The sequence below is a fragment of the Podarcis vaucheri genome (genome assembly GCF_965113315.1).
Source record: "Podarcis vaucheri genome assembly, chromosome: 6".
Classification (NCBI taxonomy): domain Eukaryota; kingdom Metazoa; phylum Chordata; class Lepidosauria; order Squamata; family Lacertidae; genus Podarcis; species Podarcis vaucheri.
The window spans coordinates 17910614-17935734 of NC_138764.1; the positions used below are offsets into that span (position 1 = coordinate 17910614).

Sequence of the window (25121 nt, forward strand, 5' to 3'; positions counted from 1 at the left end):
GCCACTGCATGGGTGGTGGGGCTGTGAAGCCTGCAACTCCACCCCCTCCGAAGGGCGGAAGTGGCTTTTTCAAAATGTCTTTTGGGGCATCTATGGGCTCTTTGACACACTACATCACACGCAAAGGCACATAATGGTAACCCAACGTCCCCTTTCAATCTGAAAAGAAGCCATTTGGGGAGAGAGGAGGAATTGGACTCGAGAAGAGAAAGTGCCTGACCCTTTTTCCTCACTCACCATTTTCATGCCCCAAACAACCTCCCAGGTCCTCTCCCCACCACACAAAAAAGGTTCCAAACACACATGAGGTGAGTGGTGGGTGGCAAAGGATTAAGGACCCCATCTCCCCCAACTCTTCCCCACTTTCAATCCCTCCCAAATGGAGTTGTTCCAGTTTAAAAGGGGCACTGGGTTATATGGCAATTGGCCCTCAAACTCTGTGGTTCTCTGTTCAATCCACCAGCCCCCCTTTCAGCGAACTGTCGTCTCCTTGGAGCCTTTGAGTCCTGAAGTTTGGGGAGATGGCTTTCCATTCCATGTGGATGTATGAAAAGTGTATTGTCCTCAGATAGTGCGTCCGCCTATTTTTTTTTATTAAAAAAAAATTATATGCACCACAATAGCCTACGCCCTTGAAGCAGCTATCCAATCCCAATTTTGTCTAACCTGATGGACAGCATCTTTCCAAGGTCTCAGTTCAGTATTGCAAGATCCTTTCGATGAGAAACGCAGGGGACTGGACTTGGTGGTTCTTGCATATGAACATGAACATCAAATTTATTATGGTCAGTGACCAGCTTGAGAAACAAATGGAACTACAATCCCAATAGCAAAACAAACTTTTAAAACAATATACAACAATGGATTTTAAGTTTAAAAGTGTGATAGGCATATAAGTTCTTGTATATGGCTTTCTCCAATTATACACAGTATAGACATGCTCCTAGCCCCCTCCTTTTAAACCTATTAGCTTTATTAAATTGTTATAAATAGTTTAATCAAGCTATCTTATGAGTCATCTTGACATTACGGACAAAAATCAAATAACACACATCAGCCACTTAGAGAACATCAAATAAAGCATATTGGTTCTATTCAGTTCTATATTAGCTGCCTATTATTTCAGTACAGGAGAAAAGACAAAGAGAAAAAGAGGGTTTAGGGGGTAGGAAACAGCCAAGCAGAGCTATCCTTGCAGTGTGAAGCAAGCCAAGAAGGGCTGTTCGATTTCCACATAATTGCTTTCCCTCTGAATAACCTCCCCCCCCCCCGCCCTCATTGGCAGCTAGAAGACTGACAACTCCAGGAGCCAAGTTTTATAACTCAGGAGAGTCCTAGATTTCCAAGCCCTTAAAATAATTTGCTTAGCAATTAAGGAAGACCTGATCAGCTTTCTGATTAATACCAGGGACCCAAATGGCTTGGAAACATCATAATATAAGATGCAGTGGCATAAACGTACATGGAGTGCAGAACACATAATTTATCCATCTAATCATGCCTTCTCACAATGAGTAAATTATTTTACAAGTCGACAGACAGCATGTGCAACAAATCTGCCTCTGGGGCATTGGAGTGCGAAGCAGGAAGCAGATTCAGTTACTGGAGTCCTAACCAGTAGGAATGGTTTGAGACCTAAAAATAACCTTCGCTGTATGAAGCATAACCAATGATATCTAATCGAAAGAATATGTCCACAGGTGTACACCAAACCCTTCACTCCACACCAGTTGCAAAGATTCAAAGCTGAAGAAGCATTCTTTTGGCATCCAGCTATATTAAAAGATGCAGTGGATCCCAATGAATGAAATATTTCCTTGCATGTTCAGACCCAGAAACCTCCCCCCTAAATAAATTCACACTTGACTCAAAATTTTGGTTTTGGTTTTTGGCAGAATTTAGGCCACAACTTTATTGATTACAGAAAGTGACTGGTTGCATGGGCTCTGGTTCGACTAGCTCCCTACCATGCAGATAGCGCTGACCCAGGGCACCAGCATAGGTCAGCCAAGGGGGAACACCTGGATAAGCGGAAAGCCGGGAACAGGCTATCTCTGCCACCCAAATGTCCCCCTGGACTCAGGCACGGGCACAACCCCCTCTCAGGGGTTGACCAAACCACCGAGTCCCTGGATTCCTTTAATGGAATACCCTTCACATAGGGATGGTGAGAGCATTCTCCCATCCCTATCACCTGAACCAGAGCCTATCTGCAACCTTACAAGTTGTGATGATTTGCTACATGGCAGGTGAAACCCAAATGGCAACAGCCAATCAGCCAAGTGGGGGAAATTCCTGCCTTGTCCCTGTCCCAATGTCAGACGACACACGACGGCATAGCAAGGTCAAGCGCACAGCCCTAAATATAGGGAGAGGTGGGCGTGTGTTCCGAATGCACGCACCGAAAGAGGAAGCTCTGGGTCACATGCATAGGTATATATAGGTCCCTTGATCTGTTTAGCCTGCGTCCCATTGGCCTAATTGCAAGGGCAGCTATCTGATGTAGATCCCGCCTTCTCCCCCTTCCTCTCTCCACCACACCCCACTCGTCAAAGGAAGCCACACAAGCAGCTATCCAATATACAGTGGTGCCCCGCAAGACGAATGCCTCGCAAGATGGAAAACCCGCTAGACAAAAGGGTTTTCCGTTTTGGAGGTGCTTCGCAAAACGAATCTCCTATGGGCTTGCTTCGCAAGACGAAAATGTCTTGCGAGTTCCTGCGGGGTTTTTTCCCTCCCCCCTTTTTCTAAGCCGCTAAGCCGCTTATCAGCTGATCCGATCAGCAGATAAGCCGCTAAAAGCCGCTAAAAGCGCTAATCCGCTAATCTGTCAATGGGCTTACTTCGCAAGATGAAAAAACCGCTAGACGAAGAGAATCACAGAACGGATTCTTTTCGTCTTGTGAGGCACCACTGTATATGCCTCCTTCTCCCCCTTCCTCCCTCAGGGATGACACCCGGGTCGGACCACCCCCACTGCACCCCCCTTCCTCCACCACTATCTGCTTCACCTCGCTTACTGCAGAAGCATGAAAAGGGAGCACTGCTATACCTTCCTTGCAGGGGGGGGCAGGAAACAAAATTCATCTCCAAATAGCTCAGGTACTTCCATACCAACTAGGAAATGGACATTTGCTAACACATGCAGCTGAAGATAAACAGTGTACTAAAGGACACGGCAAGTCTTCAAAATGCAGAGGCCGGTGCACTTGTGCAGAGTGTGTGCTAGAGTCAAGCGCAGCCAGGCGAGGACTAGAGAGTTTTGTTTTCCCTTTCCACATTTTAATCAAGTCTCAGATTTGAAATGTCATTCCTGGAGCACCTAGGAACTTGCAGAATGGAGGCTGTATTTACCGCTAAGCCTAAAGATCCCTGGGCTTCCTTGTTTGCTTGTCTGGTTCACTGATGGGGATGTCAACATGGTTGAAATGCTTCCCTGACTAGCAGTTAAGATTTGGTGCATGGGAAGTTGGCTCAACGCACCTCAAATGCTAGAAAGGCGTGAAAACAGGGTCTTATTTGCCCTGGCCGTTATGTACTGAAGTTCTCACCCTGGGCCAGCAGGGAGATACTGTAGTTTTCACTCAGGTCTGCATATGCAAATAAGGAATTGAAAGTGATGTTCAGTGATTGGATAGTTACAGAAAGTTGTTACTGTTGCTTTGTAGTTGAGCTCTATATAAGCAGGCTGGCTGAACCCTTCAGTTCTGTTGTGTTCTGGCCTGTGAATAAACAAGAACTGTTTGAAGAATCGCTGTATCATCTGATATGTTCACCCACAACCTAACACCAGCCTCCTTTGGAACTCAACACAGAGTATACCCTCCAGGTGTCCTGATTTTCTGGGGACAGCCCTGGATGTAAAAGCCATCCCAGCTTACGATTTGATCCCAGAATGTTCCACTGTACCAGAGAAGATGATGAGCCAACACTTGTTCCAAGCGCCAGCAGCGGCAGCAGTGGCAGCTGCAAGGCCACGTTGGTTTCAAATTTTTACGGTCAGCTTCGCCAATTCCACAGAGTCCACCATCTTCATCTGCCACTCTTCTTTCGTTGGTATTTCTTGTTGTTTCCAATTTTGGGCTAAAAGGATTCTTGCTGCAGTTGCTGCATACATAAATAATTCTTTATCTCCCTTGGGTATCTCTTCCTCCACTATTCCCAGTAAAAATGCTTCCGGTTTTTTAACAAAAGTATTTTTATACATTTTCTTCAACTCATTATATATAATTTCCCAGTAAGCTTTTGCCTCTTTACAAGTCCACCACATCACAGGACCATTCTAGGTGGTTGTCTTCAGAACAGGTTGCAGAATCCTTGTTTTTGGAGCATGCATCTACCTTCTCAATGCCAAGTTTATAGTTTCATAAACATCTATCATATCTCCTCTTGCTTTTCTCTAAACTGAAAAATCCCAAACACTGCAACCTCTCTTCATAGGAGAGTCTCTCCATGAATACTTCAAAACACATCTGAACAACATTTATCCCCCTCAAAGGATTCTGGGCACTCCAGCTGAACCCTTTGCAGAGATTATGGGCTTATCCACACTTATCTTTCCTCTGCTATTTCCATTATCTGAGGGCCAAAAAAAATTAGTGCTTGGACACAGAGCTTTAAAGTCCAGACTGTGCCTGGATAGGTGGAAGAAAAGTAAGGGTAGATATACCCCAAATCCCCAGCAACCCTTAACCAATTACAATGCTCAGAATTCTTTGAGAAGGGAAATGTGCTTCAAAGGTTTAGTGCATGGGTAGGCAAACTAAGGCCCGGGGGCTGGATCCGGCCCAATCACCTTCTAAATCCAGCCCACAGACAGTCCGGGAATCAGCATGTTTTTACATGAGTAGAACGTGTCCTTTTATTTAAAATGCATCTCTGGGTTATTTGTGGGGCATAGGAATTTGTTCACTATTTCTTTTCAAATTATAGTCTGGCCCCCCACAACGTCTGAGGGACAATGGACCTGCTGAAAAAGTTTGCTGACCCCTGGTTTAGTGCATGCACAGCCAGCTAAAGTAATCTAGGCCTTTTCTCTCTCTCTTTTTTGCTCAGGATGTCAACTACCTAGCACAAAGGTAAAAAATGGGGATAGGGATAAACGGGAGCTCAGTATCAGACTGGCAGTTTGACACACATTCCCCTGCGCACGTGCCTCTCTTTCCCCCTGCAAACCAAGCTTGTTTCTCAGCCTGACGCACACCTCCCTGGCAGTTCCCTGGGCAGGAGGCCTCGCAGCTGTGACTAATGGAATGTTTTGACACCTCCGAATTATTCTAGCGGTTCTTTTCAGCTATAGGGAATAGGAACAGAAGAGGGGGAGAGGCAGCGATGGAAGCCCCAAGGAGCCACCCCAGTGCTAGGAGCGGTCTTGCTTGAGAAGACCCACACACAGCAGGGGCATGCACACACAACAACACCACCACAACATCATCACTATTATTATTATTATTATTATTATTATTATTATTATTATTATTATTATTATTAAAAAGACAATATGCTGAGGGACAGAATCTCAATCTCCCCAGCTCCTCCTTTCTTCCAAAATTAGAGCAACTAAAAGCAAAGAAGGACAGTCCAGTTCATGGGTAGGCAAACTAAGCCCCGGGGGTCAGATCCGGCCCAATCGCCTTCTAAATACGGCCAGCAGATGGTCCAGGAATCAGCGTGTTTCTACATGAGTAGAATGTGTCCTTTAATTTAAAATGCATCTCTGGGTTATTTGTGGGGCATAGGAATTCATTCTTTTTTTTTTCTTTCAAAATATAGTCCCCCCCCCCAAGGTCTGAGGGACAGTGGACTGGCCCCTTGCTGAAAAAGTTTGGTGACCCCTGGGTCCAGTTCCTTCAGCTTTCCGGCATTTGGTATTTCAGGAGATAAGCTATACCTACCCCAAATCCCTTTTCCACAAGAGTGTGGTTATGTATCAGCTATTCCCTCACAGTCTTCACCATGCACATGCAACACACACACACACACACACACACACACACACACACACTGCAGGGCAGCCCCAATTTCACAAGGGTTGATACACGAGGTGCCAGGATTTAAGAGTCACCACAGTCTACAGTGGAAGGGACGCGGGTGGCGCTGTGGGTTAAACCACAGAGCCTAGGACTTGCCGATCAGGAGGTTGACGGTTCGAATCCCCGCGACAGGGTGAGCTCCTGTTGTTCGGTCCCTGCTCCTGCCAACCTAGCAGTTCAAAAGCACGTCAAAGTGCAAGTAGATAAATAGGTACCACTCCGGTGGGAAGGTAAACGGCATTTCCGTGCACTGCTCTGGTTCGCCAGAAGCGGCTTAGTCATGCTGGCCACATGACCCGGAAGCTGTCTGCGGACAAACGCCGGCTCCCTCGGCCTATAGAGTGAGATGAGCGCTCAAACCCAGAGTCACCACTGGACCTAATGGTCAGGGGTCCCTTTACCTTTAGTCTACAGTGGTACCTCGGGTTAAGAACTTAATTCGTTCCGGAGGTCTGTTCTTAACCTGAAACTGTTCTTAACCTGAAGCACCACTTTAGCTAATGGAGCCTCCCGTTGTTGCGGCCGCACAATTTCTGTTCTCATCCTGAAGCAAAGTTCTTAACCCGAGGTACTATTTCTGGGCTAGCAGAGTCTGTAACCCGAAGCGTCTGTAACCCGAGGTACCACTGTACTTTCAAAAAAACACAAGCTGCGGGAGGCACACACAATGCCCTCTCTGCTCCAGGACCTCTTCCGTCTTTCGTTATCCCTTCCACAACTCCTCCCCCCTCCTCTGTCATTCACTCACCAAGGGTGGGGAGAGAGGGAGGGCTGCAATCGTGGGGGAAACCTTGAACAGAGAACACAAACCACTTTTCCAGCGTACAGAAGATTGTGGTGCGGGCAGCAACAATTTTGCCGAAGACAGCATCATAAACTAGTCTCCTCACACCCACTATGTATCATGGAGGGGTGGGTGGTCGAAGCTAATGACCTACGTTGTAAAAACTACCGAAGGAATGCATGCAAGAAGTGTTATATATACCCTGACAATGACGGGGATGGTCGTTGTTCTTGTTGAAGCAGGGACTCCATCCTACTCTGCATCTGTTTACACGATCCATAACACTATTCAATGAACTCTTTCATATCCCCTCTCTGTTTTCTTAGTAATCCTCTTCATATGCTTTCCTCAGGGAGCATTTAGCAAGAAGGACGCGGGTGGCACTGTGGGTTAAACAACTAGAGACTAGAGACCTCTTCTGCACATGTGCGTGGCGCGATTGAGTGTTTCTGCGCGTGCGAGAAGCATGCAGATTGCTTCTGCGCATGCGTGGGCGGTGAACCCAGAAGTAAACACTTCTGGGTTTGCCGTGTTTGTAAGCTGAAAGTCTGTAACAAAAACAGAACGCAACACGAGGTATGACTGTATTTATTTTTCTGTTGCAAGAGAGTTCCCTTCCCTCCTTTCAAGGAGGGAGAGACCCTGAACAAAAGTGTGCAAGAACCTTTAAAGATTTTGAACATTGCCCAACCCCCTTAGCCAAAGACTACCCCCAATACATCCATACATCATAGGAAGGGGGTCTACAGCAGAAATCCTGTCTGCCAGGATACCTGATAATGGTCACTGATTGCATTACCTGAACAGCCTGGCCATTCTTTTGTGCTGTTGTTATTGCTTGAATTCAGGTCACAGGCTCACCCTATTCATTCACCAATACGCCCTGAAGACAGGATTTGTAAGCGAAAAGACAGTGGGAAGGTTTTCCCCATTTGCCTCCCGCACTGCAGAGGAATACTTGGAAGTCTACCCATCTTGGAAGAGTGGCAGACGAAGGTGATTGACTACATGGGACTGGCAGAAATGACTGACAGAATCCGAGACCAGGGGAAAGAGACGGCGGAAGAAGACTGGAAGAAATTTAAAATTTATCTTAAGAAACATTGCAAAATTAATTAATGCTAAAATGTTGTGGTTATATAAAGTAAGGGATTACAGCTGTTAAAGATTAAGTAAAAGTAAAAAAAAAGGGGAAAAATCGGATAAAATCAAGGGGAAGAATTTGCTGAAACAATTTTGGGAATTGGAATGCAGAAAGGGGAGGTATGGGGAAGTCGATGAAGTAAGTCTAAGGAAAAAAAGGAGAGGAAATTATATGTGTTTGTTTGTTATTGTATGTATATTTTTGTATTGTGTGTGTTTTATGTCTTTTTAAAATTTGTGAAAACTTAATAAATATTTATTTTTTAAAAAAGGAATACTTGAGGTCACTGGGAGAGTCAAAATGGCTTCAGGATTGTTCTCCTGCACTATTTCAGGCACATGGTTTATATATATTTAGATATGTGTGCATTTATGAACATTCATTCTATATTTGAGACCTCAAAATTCTCCTAACACCGCAGTGCAGAGTGTCTTCTCTTTGCACTAGATTGTGAGCAGGGGCCTTGGAAACCAGAGCCGCGTGGGTTCATCTGGCTTAATTGCCAGAGTGACTCCTCTTCCCAACAGAGAGAAAACAGCATGATTGGAAGGCAAGAAGCCAGCCCTAGTGCTGCCCAGAGCCTCATCCTGCAATCCAACCCAACCTGACAGGGGCACAGCTGGGGGTGCAATCAGCACAGCATCGAGCCAGCGCACCCCCTCCAAGCTCGCTTGCTCCCTCCCCTCCTGCCACTGGAGTCTCTGGAACCAAGCACAGTACGAAGGAGTGGGGTGGGGAGATAGGCAGTTAATTAACAAGCCTCTTCTCCTTGTGAAACCCACTTACGTCCGGTCCCAGGAGGCAGGCTCAGAGCAGAGGAGAACAGAATGCTCCAGCCACCAGCTGAGCAGCTGACTGTCACCATCTGGTGCGGCAGCAAACCTGAGGGGAGGGGGGGTTAGAAAGAGCAATCAAGAGCATTTTGGCAGCCCTGGACTGGCAGGAGGGGAGCATTCCACTTGATCAGCAAGATGGCTTTTGTCTGGGGACATTGTCTCTTGTGCAGGGATGCTCCTTCCAGGGCGCTTTGCAAGAGACAAGACCTTTTCCTGCTCTTTGCTGCTCTTTCCTCTTTCCTGGTGTTGTTGTTTAGTTGTTTGGTCAGTGTGGTGTAGTGGTTAAGGGTGGTGGACTCGTAATCTGGGGAACCGGGTTCGCATCTCTGCTCCTCCACATGCAGCTGCTGGGTGACCTTGGGCTAGTCACACTTCTTTGAAGTCTCTCAGCATCACTCACCTCACAGAGTGTTTGTTGTGGGGGAGAAAGGGAAAGGAGATTGTGAGCCGCTTTGAGACTCTTTCGGGTAGTGATAAAGCCAGATATCAAATTCAAACTCTTCCTCTTCACTTCTTAGTCATGTCTGACTCTTTGTGACCCCATGGACCAGAGCACGCCAGGCACTCCTGTCTTCCACTGCCTCCCACAATTTGGTCAAACTCATGCTGGTAGCTTCAAGAACACTGTCCAACCATCTCGTCCTCTGTCGTCCCCTTCTCCTTGTGCCCTCCATCTTTCCCAACACCAGGGTCTTTTCCAGGGAGTCTTCTCTTCTCATGAGGTGGCCAAAGTCTTGGAGCCTCAGCTTCAGGATCTGTCCTTCCAGTGAGCACTCAGGGCTGATTTCCTTCAGAATGGATAGGTTTGATCTTCTCGCAGTCCATGGGACTCTCAAGAGTCTCCTCCAGCACCATAATTCAAAAGCATCAATTCTTTGGTGATCAGCCTTCTTTATGGTCCAGCTCTCACTTCCATACATCACTACTGGGAAAACCATAGCTTTAACTATATGGACCTTTGTTGGCAAGATGATGTCTTTGCTTTTTAAAATGCTGTTTAGGATTGTAGCAATATTCAATATGTGCATGTGCTATGTCTCCAACCATAATGCCAAGCAGGTTGTGACAAGCGTTAAAAGGATCCTTCCAAAGCGGATCAACTTGGTGAGGGAAGAGCCGATGAGATTCAGCAGAAGGAAATGCAAGCAACAAAAATAACAATACAAATTTCACATTCATGCTTCTTAGATCTAATTTGCCTCTAAAATATGAACAGCGTGCACAGGAAAAATTCAACTCTCTCCCTCTTTCTCTGCTAGACCTCCAAGTCGTCTAATGAATGTGATTGGCAAGTGGGGTCCAGAGAAACAAAAGGAAGTACTTATTCATGCAATGCATAATTTGATTATGGAAGTCATTGCTAGAGAATGCAATAATGGCTACTAGCATAGATGGACTCAAAATAAGGACTCTTTGGTTAGCCGTCTAGATTAGTCATGGATAAGTAATAATGGAAGCTGCACACTTAGAAACTGTGAGCTTCTGAGCAGCAGATTTAGTGCTTGAACAAAAAGCGCAGGAAACAGTCTGGCCTGTTCTTCTGCTTTCAAGAGTGGCTTGATATGTGCAGAACTCCGCAGGTGAAGCTTTCAACGGCACAGAGACTAAGCATTTGTCACCTGCTGGTATCTGCTGTTAAAGGCACAGCAACAGAGGCCAGATGAATATGTGCCAATCCTAGAACTAATGCCACAAAAAGTAGCATGGGGTTACCTGAAATTTTGCATTTACATGGTACTTTAGAGTGCTCAAAGCACTTCAAATCTCTCATTAACTCTTACAACGACCCTGTACAATAAGCTACTGCCATCACCTCCATATTGTAGAGAAAGGGTGGCTTGCTTAAGGCTAAGCTTCAAGGTTGAGATTTGAAATCAGTCACTTTCCCAGTTCACACTCTTACCACACTATCCTAACCATGTCTACTCCAAAGTAAGTCCCATTGAAATTACTGGCCAAGGTCCACAAAAGACGAATGTATTTCAAGGTGAAAACTTGAATGTTCACTTTAAGTCATTAACTGGATATTTTGGAAGGGATTGGAAGGGGCAACTTTTATGATATGGTACCAAAAGGTGCAGCAGACTGCTTTAAATGAAAACTTACAAATAAGCTAAAAATGGCAAGAAGATATATAACATGGATAAACTTACGGCAGAATGGTGCAGTTTTATTACACACATGAACAAGCCATGCAACAGTGGGCTTCCTATGGCATAAAATATTTTGCCTGGTTTGGCTTCTGATACTGAGCTATTTTTCTTCTCTTTTACCGGGTAACCTGGATTTTGTACTTTCTTTAGTTATGTTCTATAACATGGCTATATTCTGCATTGCATCATAGTTACTGAGGAGTGGAGATTTGTGTGTTGCTGTTTAAGCTTTACAAAGAAAAGCAATATGTGTCTTTTTAATAAAAGTAAGTCCCACTGAATTCAATGGGGCTTACTGCCAGGCAAGTGGGGTTAGGACTGCAGCCTAAGCCACTATATTGTGCTAGCTCTCGGTTCATAAGAAAAGTCCAGCTTCTCAGCCTGTTGTTTGAACTTGTGGTGATCAGTGCCAGTCCCTACGTGGCTTGTGGCTACAGCTTGTGCCAAGTCAGAGAAACCCTGAATCTGAAAATGTTCTTCCCACACACTTTGGCGATGCTCAGAGATCTTCTCCTCATGCCAAGAAAGCATCTTTTTGAATGGAACCAAATTTAGTATGCAAACTGAAATCTCTCGGGTACAATGAGCATCCTTCCAGGTGCAAGGTCTTTTAAAGAAATAAAAATTGGCAAAATAAAAATTGTGCCTTTGCAGGGCTGGGAAAGCAAGAGTTCACCGGCGCAAAGAAATCACATTAGACAGTTAAAACGGTGTGGTGTTAAAGTGTCAAAGTGTGCTGCTCAGCGAGATCTCTCTGTCTTCCTGCAAGTCTCACTGAAAGCTTCTAGATTTGTAGGCGTCACCATAATAATAATAATAATAATTTATTATTTATACCCTGCCCATCTGGCTGAGTTTCCCCAGCCACTCTGGGCGGCTTCCAATCAACTGTTAAAAACAATACAGCATTAAATATTAAAAACTTCCCTAAACAGGGCTGCCTTCAGATGTCTTTAAAAAGAAGATAGCTGCTTATTTCCTTCACATCTGAAGGGAGGGCACTCCACAGGGCGGGCGCCACTACCGAGAAGGCCCTCTGCCTGGTTCCCTGTAACCTCACTTCTCGCAATGAGGGAACTGCCAGAAGGCCCTCAGTGCTGGATCTGTGTCCGGGCTGAGCGATGGGGGTGGAGACGCTCCTTCAGGTAAACAGGACCAAGGCCGTTTAGGGCTTGAAAGGCCAGCACCAACACTTTGAATTGTGCTTGGAAACATACTGGGAGCCAATGCAGATCTCTCAGGACCGGTGTTATGTGGTCCCAGTGGCCACTCCCAGTCACCAGTCTAGCTGCCACATTCTGGATTAATTGCAGTTTCTGGGTCACCTTCAAAGGTAGCCCCACGTAGAGTGTGTTGCAGTAGTCCAAGCGGGAGATAACTAGAGCATGCACCACTCTGGCAAGACAGTCTGCGGGCAGGTAGGGTCTCAGCCTGTGTACCAGATGGAGCTGGTAGACAGCCGCCCTGGACACAGAATTAACCTGTGCCTGGACAAGAGTCCTCCTAGGCTTTTAATGCATAGGAGGGAATTTTGATGGGGGTGGCTTCTCCTGCCAATGCAAGAAACACTACAATGAGAGGACTTGCTCCCAGTTTATTTGCTGCATACATTCTATTCCTCTCTCCAAATGTCTAAACTTATGTACTGCCAGATGTATATCTGTAAACTTGTAAAGAATAAATTCACCTATGGAATTCACTGCCAAAAGGCAGTTTGGAGGCCACTCATTTATATGGCCTTTTAAAAAGGGGGAGGGGCAATTCCCTGAAGGGCGGAGCTAACAGCTCAATGGATTCTCCATATTCAGAGGATTGGATACCTGGATGCTGGGGGTGTGGAGAAGGAGGGCTTTTCCCTTTGTATGCTGCTCAAAAGCTTTCCAGACCAACCTGGCCCACAACATTTTGCCGCCTGATGGTGCCACCCAACAGCACCAATTCCACATACAAAAGCTAATTGGATTGGCAGAAGACCATGGCAACAGGACAACATTGTCCACTGCACTTGAGGGCAGCGGGCTATTTTAGAGGGATGCTAAACTGGCTCTACCACACAGAGAGCTCTGTCCTTCAGCACCTCACCAAGGCTCCTTGCTCCTCAGCATTTTCTGCCTCAGTCTGCCAAATAGTAGGGCCGGCCCTGTTAGATCAGATCACCTTTGGCTTGATAAAACAAGACCTATCTTATGCCTGTTTCTCCCTTTTCCTGTTGCATATGTTATTAAAAGGAGACATCCTGTCCAGAGTTGAATCTAATGACTACCCTTACCCCAAGGTGATTCTTAGCAGCCATTCTGTTATGTCACTTAGCCTAAAGCAACTCTACTTCCCAATTTCTTTTCTTCCCTGCAGAGTAAAAGGTTTGCCATAATGTAACCAGCTAACATCAAATTTACCCTTACGACACTCCAGCCCAAGAGAAGAAGCTCTTGACGTTATGAGAACAAAACAGCATTCATTACAGCACTGCTCTCATGTTATGCTCCTGTTGGGAAGTACGTCTTGGGAGACGCTGGCCTCCTTCCCCAAGCCTTCTGTTTGCTTTAAGTACAAAACAGAGATAGGGCTCTGAGAGAAAGGGGGAGGGTAGCTTTAAAAAAAATTGTGTGGCTTTTAAAAAAATACATTTCAGTTGTCACTAAAAAGTCATCAGTGTCTCTTTGAGTGAGTGAGTGATTCACACCCCTGTATGAAAAGTTTCTGAGTCATTGTATGGGATTTAAGTGGGTGGGCTGCATTGACTCAACCTTCAAGCGGGGGGGGGGGGTGGGGTGTTGAGAGACATTGCAAGTCAATATCAATATAAGAGTTATATTTATATTGAATAAGATATTGATGCCCTCCCACTGGGCAGTATTCAGTTCAGGTCCTAGGCTCCAATTTTTTTCCACCACAAAGCTTTGCAAGGTGAGCAAGACTGAAAACAGGAGAGCAAATCAATCCAGACATTGGCAAGGGGTGTCATTATTCTGTTAAGGGCTGTCTGGACCTCCTTTACTCCCAGCCCTCTGTCAGAATGCTCCACCCATGTATCCCAGACTTATGTTTCATTTCTCCCACTGCCAATCCAGAGTGCTGGTTTTGACCAATACAGAGTTTTATTTGACTCTGGGCTATGATACCTTTCAGACCACCTTTCAGCTGGCCTGACCCTCATCATTGGAGGCCCTTCTGTGGGCGCTTCTTCCAAGAGAAGAAGGGTGGTGACAAGAGAAGGGGTCTTTCCATTGGAAGCCCCACACCCCCAATTTGTAGATCATTCTCCCCTGGGAAGCTCACCTGGCCCTGACATTGTCATCTATTTAGCACCAAGCGAAGAAGGCTTTATTCTCCCAGGAGTTTGGAACTGGAAATTGTTCCGGTTGTCATCTTATTTGGGCATCAGCTTGTGTTCACCCAGTTGTTGAGTGGGGAGTTTTTTTCCCCTGCCTTGAGACTGATTTTTGTGGTGAATTTTTAAGTATTGTTTTCCAGCAGGTATATTTTATGCCTTGTCATTAGGAGTTTTGCTACTTCTTTTAGCTGTTTCATTCATTCGTTCATATACGTGCATGCATACATCAATGTTTTCCTTTCAGAAGTCTAATATGCGGGACAAAGCTCCCTCTGAAATGCACTGCTTCTTCTACCCCTTAGGTCAAGGGGATTTTTTTTTCCTGGAAGCAATGAACACAAAAATGACTGCTAAACTTCCACTATATTTCCAGAAGTGCATTTTACATCACGTGAAAGACAACATGAAATGGGGATTATCTGGTGAGGAAACACCAGGAAAACCGAATAAAACGCTGTCTGGATGCAGCCAGTGGTGGAGCAAGCCGATAAGATGCCTGGAGCAGTGCCCGTGCCCCGTGCCCAGGGGCAGGGCCAGCCGCCTGTGGGACGGGGCGAGACGGGGCAGGATGCTCTGTGGGGCCTCCAAGAAGTCTGCCTGCCTCCTCACATTCAGCTGTCAGGAGGACTGTTTGGGGAAGTGGGTGCCCAAGCCACTGTGTCACTCCCAAGAGTGTCTCAGGCGCGCTGCAGGCCCCGCAGTGAGTGCCTCCTGGCATTTTGTAACCCCCCTCAGTGGTGACACCCGGGGCTGACTGCTCCCACCGCACCCCCTTCCTCCGCCCCTGGATGCAGCCCAAGTTTACCAAGTGCAGACCTGCCTGAATGGAACATCCTTAGAAGGCAAGGCAAAACATTCACCTCTCATGAAACCACTTAGTAAAATTGTTTGAGGAAGGTTTAGCTCTGCAGACTGAGCAACTGCTCTTTGGGCTAGGAAAAAAACACTAGCCACGGGAGGAAGCACCAGGCTGGAAGCTGTACCTGGGATCCGAAATGGATGCCAGGAAAGAGCCGCCCTGGCAAACATAAGCCACAGAAACTCTTCAGCAACCATCACACAGATATTTCCAGCAGGAGGTAGAAACTTCCTCTCTCTTGCCAGACAATGCCACTGCAAAATACAGGGGTATTTGCTGAAGGAATAGTGTAATTATTCAAGCTGGCCCAATTCCTAGATTACAAGCTGCTATTTCACATACCATTGAACAGCATGTGGCCCTTTAGCACATGCTAGAACAAGTGACTAGTTACTAGAAAAGTGGTCCTTTCCAATAGCGGAATGCCATATCCATGCCTCCCTGTACCCAACTTGCTCCAGCTTCTATTTCACACATGGACATCTAATTTTGGAGTCCTTATTTAAAGTGCCCAGTTCTACTTTTAAAATCGTTTCAGTTTATCTTACACCCCGCAAAATGAGCATTCTGTTGGCAATTGGTCTCCCTTAACAGATGCAACTGGACTGTTTTGAGGTACTTATTTTAAAATAAATAATAGTAATAATAATGACTGACACCGTAACACATGCGCAGTTTTGGAATGCTTGAAAATAAACAGCTCAGTTACACAGCAAAATGTAGAACACTGCATCTAAGATGCGCCTGGTACTCACCAAGTCAGTAAACCAATGCCAGGGCTGTGGGTAAAGCGACCATATGATGCATTGCACTTACGAAGAAAGGCCTTACCTCAGTGATAGAGCGCCTGTTTATCATGCAAACAGTCCCATGTTCAAACCCCAGCCTCTCCAGGTAGAACTGTGGGAGCCCCCTGTCTGAAATCCTGCTGAGCTTCTGCAAGTCAACATTGGCAATGCTTTTCTAGACGGACCAACATTTTGTTTCAGTATATGGCAGCTTCCTTTGATCCTTCCATTTGAGGAAAACAACATTACAGTACAGGTGTCAGGGTGAAGGGATCGCCTTCTTCCTAACTTGTCAGATTTCTTTTTTAAAAAATGATATTTATTAAGGTTTCAAAGAAAAGAATTACATGAATTAAAAAAAAGAAGGAAAAAAGACAAAAATAAAAGAAAAAGAAAAAATACAAAATACAAAAAAACACTTAAAAAAATACATCAGTCTTTCCATGCCTTACATTCATTTCCTTGTTTCCCTGACCTCCTCACGCCTCCCTTTTTTGTATTCCATTTCAGTTAGTTAATTCAGCAATTTCTTTCCCACTTTGTTTTTATCTTAGTCCTTTAACATAATATATTATAACTTTGGATTCTCACCTGTTAACAATCCATTTTTACATACACCTTTATAACATTGCTGCTTAAACCACTTAGCTTCATTCTGACATCATTCTAACATTCATTAATTGTCAGTTTTCTTTGTACTATTGGGCTTTGTGTGAGCTCCCACCTGCGCTCTGACACAAGTTGACCATGACAGAGAAATCTGGACCACAGAATCTGGTAGCATCCCTTGGAGACTAGGAATGAAGCATGTTTAAAGCACATTCAAAGCACATTCCTCCAGCCTCAAAGAATTGTGGGCAATGCAGTCCACCCCTCACAGAGCCAAAATTGCCAGCCATCCTGAATGAACTATGGTGCCCATAATTCTTTGAGGGGGAAATATGCTTTGAATGTGCTGTAATGTATAATTCTATCTCTCTCGCCCCCTCTCTCACACACAAACACACACAAAAACTTCTGTAAAATGTTATTACCAAGAAAATGTGTGCAGTATCTTTAAGAGGGAGCAGTGAGAGAACATCCATAGAAGCGCAGAGGTGTTGCAGGAACAACTTATTTTCTTGGTGGGCACAAATGGCAGAGGGGCACGCAATGGCGAGAGGTAGAGTTCCACCCCAGAACTCATGTCACAAATTGCAACAACTATTAAGTCAGAGGTGTAGCATAGCACTCCACTCCACAGTTCAACACACAGTGCAACAATTATGACGGGGGCTCGGGGGGGGAGTGCATGACCCTTTGCCCCAAACCACCCCAGTATTGTGGGTCCAGTTCTGCGGAACACTCTCCAGATGGTTAATGGAGAGACCCCCATCTCTGTTGAATTTTGTGAAGACTTTTGAAATTTCAGCAGTAAGCTTTTCTGATTTTATGGTTAATCTTAACTGGTTTATCTCTGTCTCTCTTTTGTAAAGCTTGTTGAATGCTCCATAGAGCTCCACACTGCTGTGAGTATATAAATGGTTTAGATAAATAAATGAAAATAGAAAGCTTTTTTAAAAAAATAAAAAGTAAAATAAGCAATATGAGAACTTTGGTACTGTTTTGGGAGATAACATTGTCTGGACCACTGATAACAAATGAATGAGCTAACACGATTTGCATTTGGGGAAAGCCTTCCTCAGAAAATAAGAGAAGCTGGAAACATTTGGACATACAACACGAGAATATCTTTTAGACTCCCCACAGGCCTTGTCTGCATGTGAGCATTCTTAATGTGGGGTAGAAAGTGCATGAGCATGCTGTTTGAAATTTCTAGCAAGTATACAGTGGGCATTCGAATTTCAGACACAGGCAGTGTACCCTACACTGTCTGGTGTGAATGTGCCTATAGCGCTTTAAAAAATAAAATAAAATAAGCGACTTGGATACACAAACCTTGGCTGCTCTCCATGGTGCTGAAATTCTGCCTCTCTGTCCCACATACCAACTCACCCTTAGCAAAGAATGAACTCTTCTTCCCTAATTCATTGGTTTTAAAAATAAAGACATATAAACTCCACACACATACCGTCGCTGCCGCCAAAAAAAGCCAAAGAAATTGACAAAAGTTAGAACCCCAGTCAAAGACACTTGCGACGGAGCCTCAAGGATTCTTGTGAAAATCATTTCCAAGTAAACATACACAGTTTTTGGGCTGCATATCATGGAATTAACCAATATACCCAATTTGCATAATTATTTCAGCTGCTGCATTTTATAGCATAGTCTGAGAATTTTGGTTACTTTAGTACAGCATTCTGGAACTCCCTAAATGTGCCTCAGTACCCCAAGCCAAATTAGCCTACATAATGCATATTGTAATGGGGGCATAAGCGGAGAGGTTGTGTGAGCAAGATAAGCAAAACCCTTGGTGCCCCCAGGGAAAAGCTACATTTTACATGGATCTCCATATTCCAGTAAGTCAAGAGAAAGAGGGACAATGTGCTGAAGCAGGGAGAAGGAAAAAAAGGAAAGCGATGGCCAGTATTTCCCATCAAACACTGATTTGTAATGGAAGATACAGGAGCCAGAAAAGTTACAGAATCAGAATAAATATATCAAGATCCCAAATCTTGGGATCAATTATTCACACCAGCATAATTCAAGACATCCTAACTAAGGACTCTTCCCTTAGTTAGTCTTGCAGAAGGAAACAGGAAATGAAAAGGGACATCAAATAAAAAGCTAACTTTAAAATTAAAAAAGTCTAGGAAAACAATATCACTTTGGATATAGAAGGCTGCTGTATTGACACATGGTAACGAGGTCAGATTCTGCCATGAGGATCAGAATCTCTAAATTGATGGAGACAGAACAGATTACAGGAGAAGGGGAAGTCAGCCTAAGGGTTTCCACAGCAGCATATTCCTGAGACGTCGCCAGTGAGCTGGCTGCAGCGAACACCAAGCCTTTTTGTGTTATGATCCACAACCCACTTTTGCCAGGTCTAAGAAGTTGGCACTAAAGTAGATTTACTATATATCTATATCTATCTAATCTATATCTATCTATCTATCTATCTATCTATCTATCTATCTATCTATCTATCTATAAGGTAAAGGTAAAAGGACCCCTGACCATTAGGTCCAGTCGTGACCGACTCTGGAGTTGCGGCGCTCATCTCGCTTTATTGACCAAGGGTCATGTGGCCAGCATGACTAAGCCGCTTCTGGCGAACCAGAGCAGCACACGGAAATGCCATTTACCTTCCCGCCGGAGCGGTCCCTATTTATCTACTTGCACTTTGACGTGCTTCCAAACTGCTAGGTTGGCAGGAGCTGGGTCCGAGCAACGGGAGCTCACCCCTCGCGGAGATTCAAAGTGCCGACCTCCTGGTCGGCAAGTCCTAGGCTCTGTGGTTTAACCCACAGCGCCACCTGCATCCCTATCTATCTATCTATCTATATATATGAATATATAAAGACTCTCAATAGAAAAACTTTTTTAAAATAACATGCTGAAGTTAAAATGCCGGGCAGCTCAGGGTAGACTAGTAGGTGTGAGCAAAGTCACATTCACTGTATTCAATTGTGCTCTGCGTATTCCTGAGAGACATTCTCTCTTGCATAGGCTGAACTTTTGGCCTTGCTTTGTATTTAAAAATGACAACTTCTCTCAGAACTCAGGGTATGTGTGCCTGCGCATGGAAACATGAATCTGACAGAATGGGCTGTGTTTGGTGAGATTTACTTACTAACAAGTGTGTTTAGGATTGCAGCCCCAAATCTGCCATTGCTGTTCTGCTCTCTTTGCTAAAGTTAATTGACTTCCTCCTCGCTATATGCAAATCTTACCTGGCTCAGTTTAATCAGATTGCAGAGGGAAACTCTATAGCAACTCAGTTCAAAAAAAAAATGCACCTTCCCTCTTTGTGCTACAATGTGAAATTTGGCTTTCCTAATGATCTTAAGTATTCGACTTACCTGATTTAAGTCTCTTCCAGATATACTGCGCTACTGCTTCTTTATTTGTATTTGTACTTCTGTTATTTTTATTGTATTGATTTGTTTGACTTCAATAAAAAAAGAAATAAAAATGTAAAAGTTTATTTTACAAATTTAATTAAAAATGGTTGTTGTTTTTATTGCACCTTGTTTATTCTATGAATAACTTTATTGAGGAAACTTGTTTTTTAAGGAGCAGCACAATTTTGTTGAAATGCATCAAAACAAAAGCAATCTTGAAAAGGTAGATATTGTCCACCAGTAATATACTGTAGAAAGGTAAATGATAATCTTCAAATTGCAATGCCCCCCAAAAAGACAGAATAGACATGGCAAGTTTTAAGAAGCTAGTACAGCAGGAAAGGCAATCTGATTAGAGGAAGTGGTTAAAAAAACTCCAGCTTCCCAGACTATATGGGACTGGCAGAAATGACTGGCAGAATCCGAGACCAGGGAAGAGAGACGGCGGAAGAAGATTGGAAGAAATTCAAGGACTATCTCGGGAAATATTACAAAATTAGTGAATGTTAGAATAATGTTGGTTAGAATTTAAGTGGTTATTAGCTGTAATTATTAAGATAATTGGGGGGGAGAAAGAAAGGTGGAAAATTAAGTGAAAATTAATGGCGAGGATTTGCTGAATGAATAATTTGAATTGGAATACAAAAAGGGGAGGTATGAGGAGGTCTGAGAAGTAAGTTAAAATAAAATAAGTGAATGGAATTATATGTGTTTTTATTTTTGTATTTTTGTTTTTTGTTTTTTGTATAACCTTTGAAAAGTTAATAAATATATTATAAAAAAAACTTCAGCTTCCCTAATGAGTGAGTGCCTCAAGAGTGTGTGAAGCACTGCACAAATAAGCACGCTCAACATAAGTCTAACCTGAATCTAGTTTAGGAATCAAATTGTTGAGGATTGGGGGGCAATAGCAGCCATGGTAGCTGAAAATGTAACGGCTATTGGCAACAGTCCTGTAGAAAACCTTTCGGTACATAAGATGCTACTGAATTTGACTATCTATCCCATGGGTAGGCAAACTAAGGCCCGGGGGCTGGATCCGGCCCAAACGCCTTCTAAATCTGGCCCGCGGACAGTCTGGAAATCAGCGTGTTTTTACGTGAGTAGAATGTGTGCTTTTATTTCAAATGCATCTCTGGGTTATTCGTGGGGCATAGGAATTCGTTCATATATTTTTTTTTTCAAAATATAGTCTGGCCCCCCACAAGGTCTGAGGGACAGTGGACCGGCCCCCTGCTACAAAATTTGCTGACCCCTGATCTATCCCATGAGTGGGGAACCTGTGGCGCTCCAGGTGTTGCTGCACTACATACAACTTCCATCATCTTAACCATTGGCCATGTTGGTCGGTGCTAAGGGCAACTGGAACCAACAACATCTGTATGCCAAAAGGTTTGGCATTCGTTATCTCTCGCCCGTTATTATCTGCACTGTGTGGCAGAGTAGCTCTCAGGTAGAGTCCCAACCTTGCACCCAGAGGTCTTTCTAAAAAAACAAAAATGCCAAGGATTGGAGCTTCACATGCAAAGGAGATTCCCTGTCATTCAGTTATGGGCTCCCTCTGATCAGCCATGGCCATCAGACACTGCTGGGCTGGCCACCTTAGACGCCCAAATGTCTATGGTCATCTCTGAGGTCCTCTAAAGGACTAGCTGTCTTACTGGAATAGGAAGGATGGGGAATTTGCCAATTCCAACTATTTGCCACAATCTGCCACAACTATTACTCTTGAGCAGCCCTGCTGAAAATCAGCAGGACCTTTTGTGTGGCAGTAGTTAAACCACAGAGCCTAGGGCTTGCCGATCAGAAGGTCGACGGTTTGAATCCCGCGATGGGGTGAGCTCCCATTGCTCGGTCCCTGCTCCTGCCAACCTAGCAGTTCGAAAGCACGTCAAAGCGCAAGTAGATTAATAGGTACCGCTCTGGCGGGAAGGTAAACGGTGTTTCTGTGCGCAGCTCTGGTTCGCCAGAAGCAGCTTAGTCATGCTGGCCACATGACCCGGAAGCTGTACGCCAGCTCCCTCGGCCAATAAAGCGAGATGAGCGTGCAACCCCAGAGTCGGTCACGACTGGACCTAATGGTCAGGGGTCCCTTTACCTTTACCTATCCGCAAGGCCTTAAGGAGCTGCCCGGGTGCATCATTCTCAAAAGAATTTTCCCGAATTTGTTGGGGCCCAAAGATTCCCCACTCCTGCTCAAAAGCGCTTGATGCTTTGATTTTGCAAAGGGTTAAAGACAGGTCAAAAGGTTTTAGAACAAGGTTGGCATTATAGATTGTGGTCTATCAGTTGCCATTTTGCTGTGCAAACTGACTTCTCAGAAGTGGTCTGGCTCCAAAATAAAGATTCTGCCATCTGCCCATTTGGAATTCACAATTATGAAGAACATGTGTTCAGGCATAGCATTAGATTAAAAAAAAAATCAGTGAAGAGATTCAAGACTAAAACATACAAGATCTGTGTTCCTTTAAAAAGTTTGCCTGCTACTGTTGTTGTTGTTGGTGGTGTGTGTGTGTTTTTGGGGGGTTGCAACCATTCCTTGATTAAATTTTGATGGAGTTGCTAGGGGCCAGATAAAAACTGCCCCATGTATTATGGGTAGCCAATTTGCCAATCCCAGTTTATTTAAATTATATTGGGCCAATATCCAATATTAATTGGATATTGGGTCAATTGTAGGGACTTTGCAAGTCTTCCAAGGTTACTGGTGAGACCAGCATGACTAGCCAGGGGACCAGAATAAACTTCTTGAATTTTCTGCTACTGAGGAAGACCAGAGTGAGTCAATTTTTTCTAACGAAAAACATTTCATGACTGTGCTACTGTGACTACAGAATATTGCAGTAGTCAAAGCTTTTTATACATTTGTCCCAAAGAACGGTGCTCTCAAATCTATCCCTAATTGTACTGAGAAGAGGATGAGACCAAGAAAAAAGCTTTCAGAAAACTGATTCACCCAACGAAAGGAGAAATGATTCATGTATGGTGTGATGGGAACACTTTTACAAAGCACATGGCTGGAATGTGACATGAGTTGGCTAAGAAGCCCTCTCCAGGAGCCCCAATGAATGGAGGTCCAAAAAAATTGTGAATGGGAGCAGATGATGACAACTCCAACATTAACGAGGCAGCAATTAAACAACTAAATTGCTGTGTGATGAAATATGCAAACCAATATGATGCTAACTTAATTGTGGGGTGGGGAGAAAAACTAAGGCATAAGAATTCAAGCAATTAAGGAACCATTTCCCTTACATCCTGCAAGTTCTGAAAAGGGTTAACCGTCCAACCATCCACCTGTGACTCTGGTGGATTTCTTAGCTGCAGTTCACCTTAAAAGGATCCACCTTAAATGAATGAGTAACCTCCAAATGTAGGAAGGCTACCTTAATAAAAACTTTCTCCAGCCAGAGCAAAAGCATCTTCCTTTTAAAAGTTCCACTTACAAACTTTGGGTGGGGGGTGAAAGTACAAGAAAAATCCGCCTTTTAAAAGAAGCCAGGGTCAAGTAAAGCCCCAAGAAACACATGGCCAGTATAAAACAGAAGGCAATACTCCTAAGGATTGCAAAGAACCCGTTCTGACCAGGTTGCTGTACCTCTAAATCAATATTAGTAGAAAGCACCTATGCATAATTCCAAAGTTCCTAGCATTGCCATAAAGAAATGATAGCACGAAAGCCAAAAGGATTGGGGATGGAATTCTGCAATGATTAAAATCTATTCTTTAGATCAAAGGCAAAATGTAGCCACAGTTCACTCAAAGGGAAATTGAGGGAACTGGAAGCCAGCCAGCCATTCCTTTCCAACAGGTAGCAGCAGCATTACACTGAGATTAGCTACTACTCTAGGATTCCTTCTTCTGCAAGGTATAAAACACAGAACGCCAAACAAGGGGAAAAAATTAAAGAGGCATTACCTACTTTTAAGTAAGCTAGCAATCTACCCCAGACAGCCATTATTGCAAACAGAGGATCTAAAATAAGCTCTTACCTTGAATAACATGCATAGCTCCTGGAACTAGGCTGTGATATTATCCCAGAGACATTATTTGTAATAGAAAGATAAAATAAGACTGAAGGAAGGAGGAGAGACGGAGGGGAAGAGAAGAGGTGGAGGGAAATAAATAATGAGAAGAGGACTGGGGAAGGAGCGGAAAAGGGAAAGGAGGAGAGGTGGGAAAGGGCAAAAAGGAAAGGAGGAGAGGGGAGGAAATGAAAATAGAGACAGTAAAAAATCTGTCTCCTGCCCACACGGTGGAAAAGAAATTTCTGACAAGCAAAAGAGAGAGAGAGAGAGAGAGAGAGAGAGAGAGAGAGAGAGAGAGAGAGAGAGAGAACTCGCACACATACCAGAGGGGGCAGACAGGGGAATAACAAAGCAGAACAAGGGAATCAAGAGGAATAAAAAATGGTAAGACAAATGTCTAGACCTAAAGCATACAGAGGAGATGGGGAGGTGCAGAGAGAAATTGAGGGTTTGCCGGGAGTGCCATGCTATTTTGCATAATTAGAGTAGTAAACAGCCATGTGTCTGGCAATTTAGGTCAGCTGAGTTGTTAAGAATGTGGGTGAATTTGACACGGAGCAAGGGGGAGCGTGGACCGATCCAATATCACACCAGACTTCTCAAGAATAAAGAAGAGAGGTCATGTTGAGCCTCTGTTATTTGGCTGCAAGTTGCAAAAAGGACGTTGGAGGCAGAAAAAGTGCTGTCTCTGGGAGAGCTCTCCATAATGGGCATGCACAGGTATAAGCTGCTGTGCAAAATCTGATATTGCTAAAATGCAAAACAGTGTGGCTAACCAAACGCTCTTTCAACTAAATCTAACCCTTTGTTGCTCACGTTGTGTCCAGCCGTAACACATCTATGGCTCAGTTTGTCAGAGAGAGCACACACTTGTTGCTTCCACAAATTTATATGGACATTTTCTGAGAGCAATGTTCATTTCCTCTGGATCTTTTTTATTTTATTTTGGAAGCTCCTAAATATACTAAGTATTTGATCAAAATGAAGCAACCTGATAGCCCCAGGATACTTAAAGAGTTTTATGGGTCATTAGCAGTGGCAACAGCAGCTTGAGATGAACCCAGAAGCCACAAGGGACCATTGCATTATTTTGCAGCTTTCTTCCTTAACAATAAGATTCAGGCAGGCAGTTGGAGTGATAAAGCAAGCAGGAACA

At 44.2% G+C, this 25121-nt stretch overlaps 1 protein-coding gene across 1 annotated transcript in view; it reads right to left on the reverse strand.

The window, feature by feature from the left end:
* The window catches only part of LOC309534691 (voltage-dependent R-type calcium channel subunit alpha-1E-like), a gene marked incomplete at its 3' end in the record, with an annotated part of 186644 nt that extends 162457 nt beyond the window's left edge, over positions 1–24187 (reverse strand). The window contains exon 1 of the mRNA XM_082227001.1: positions 23930–24187. The remainder of the gene's footprint in view (positions 1–23929) is intronic.
* Positions 24188–25121: the final 934 nt, after the last annotated feature.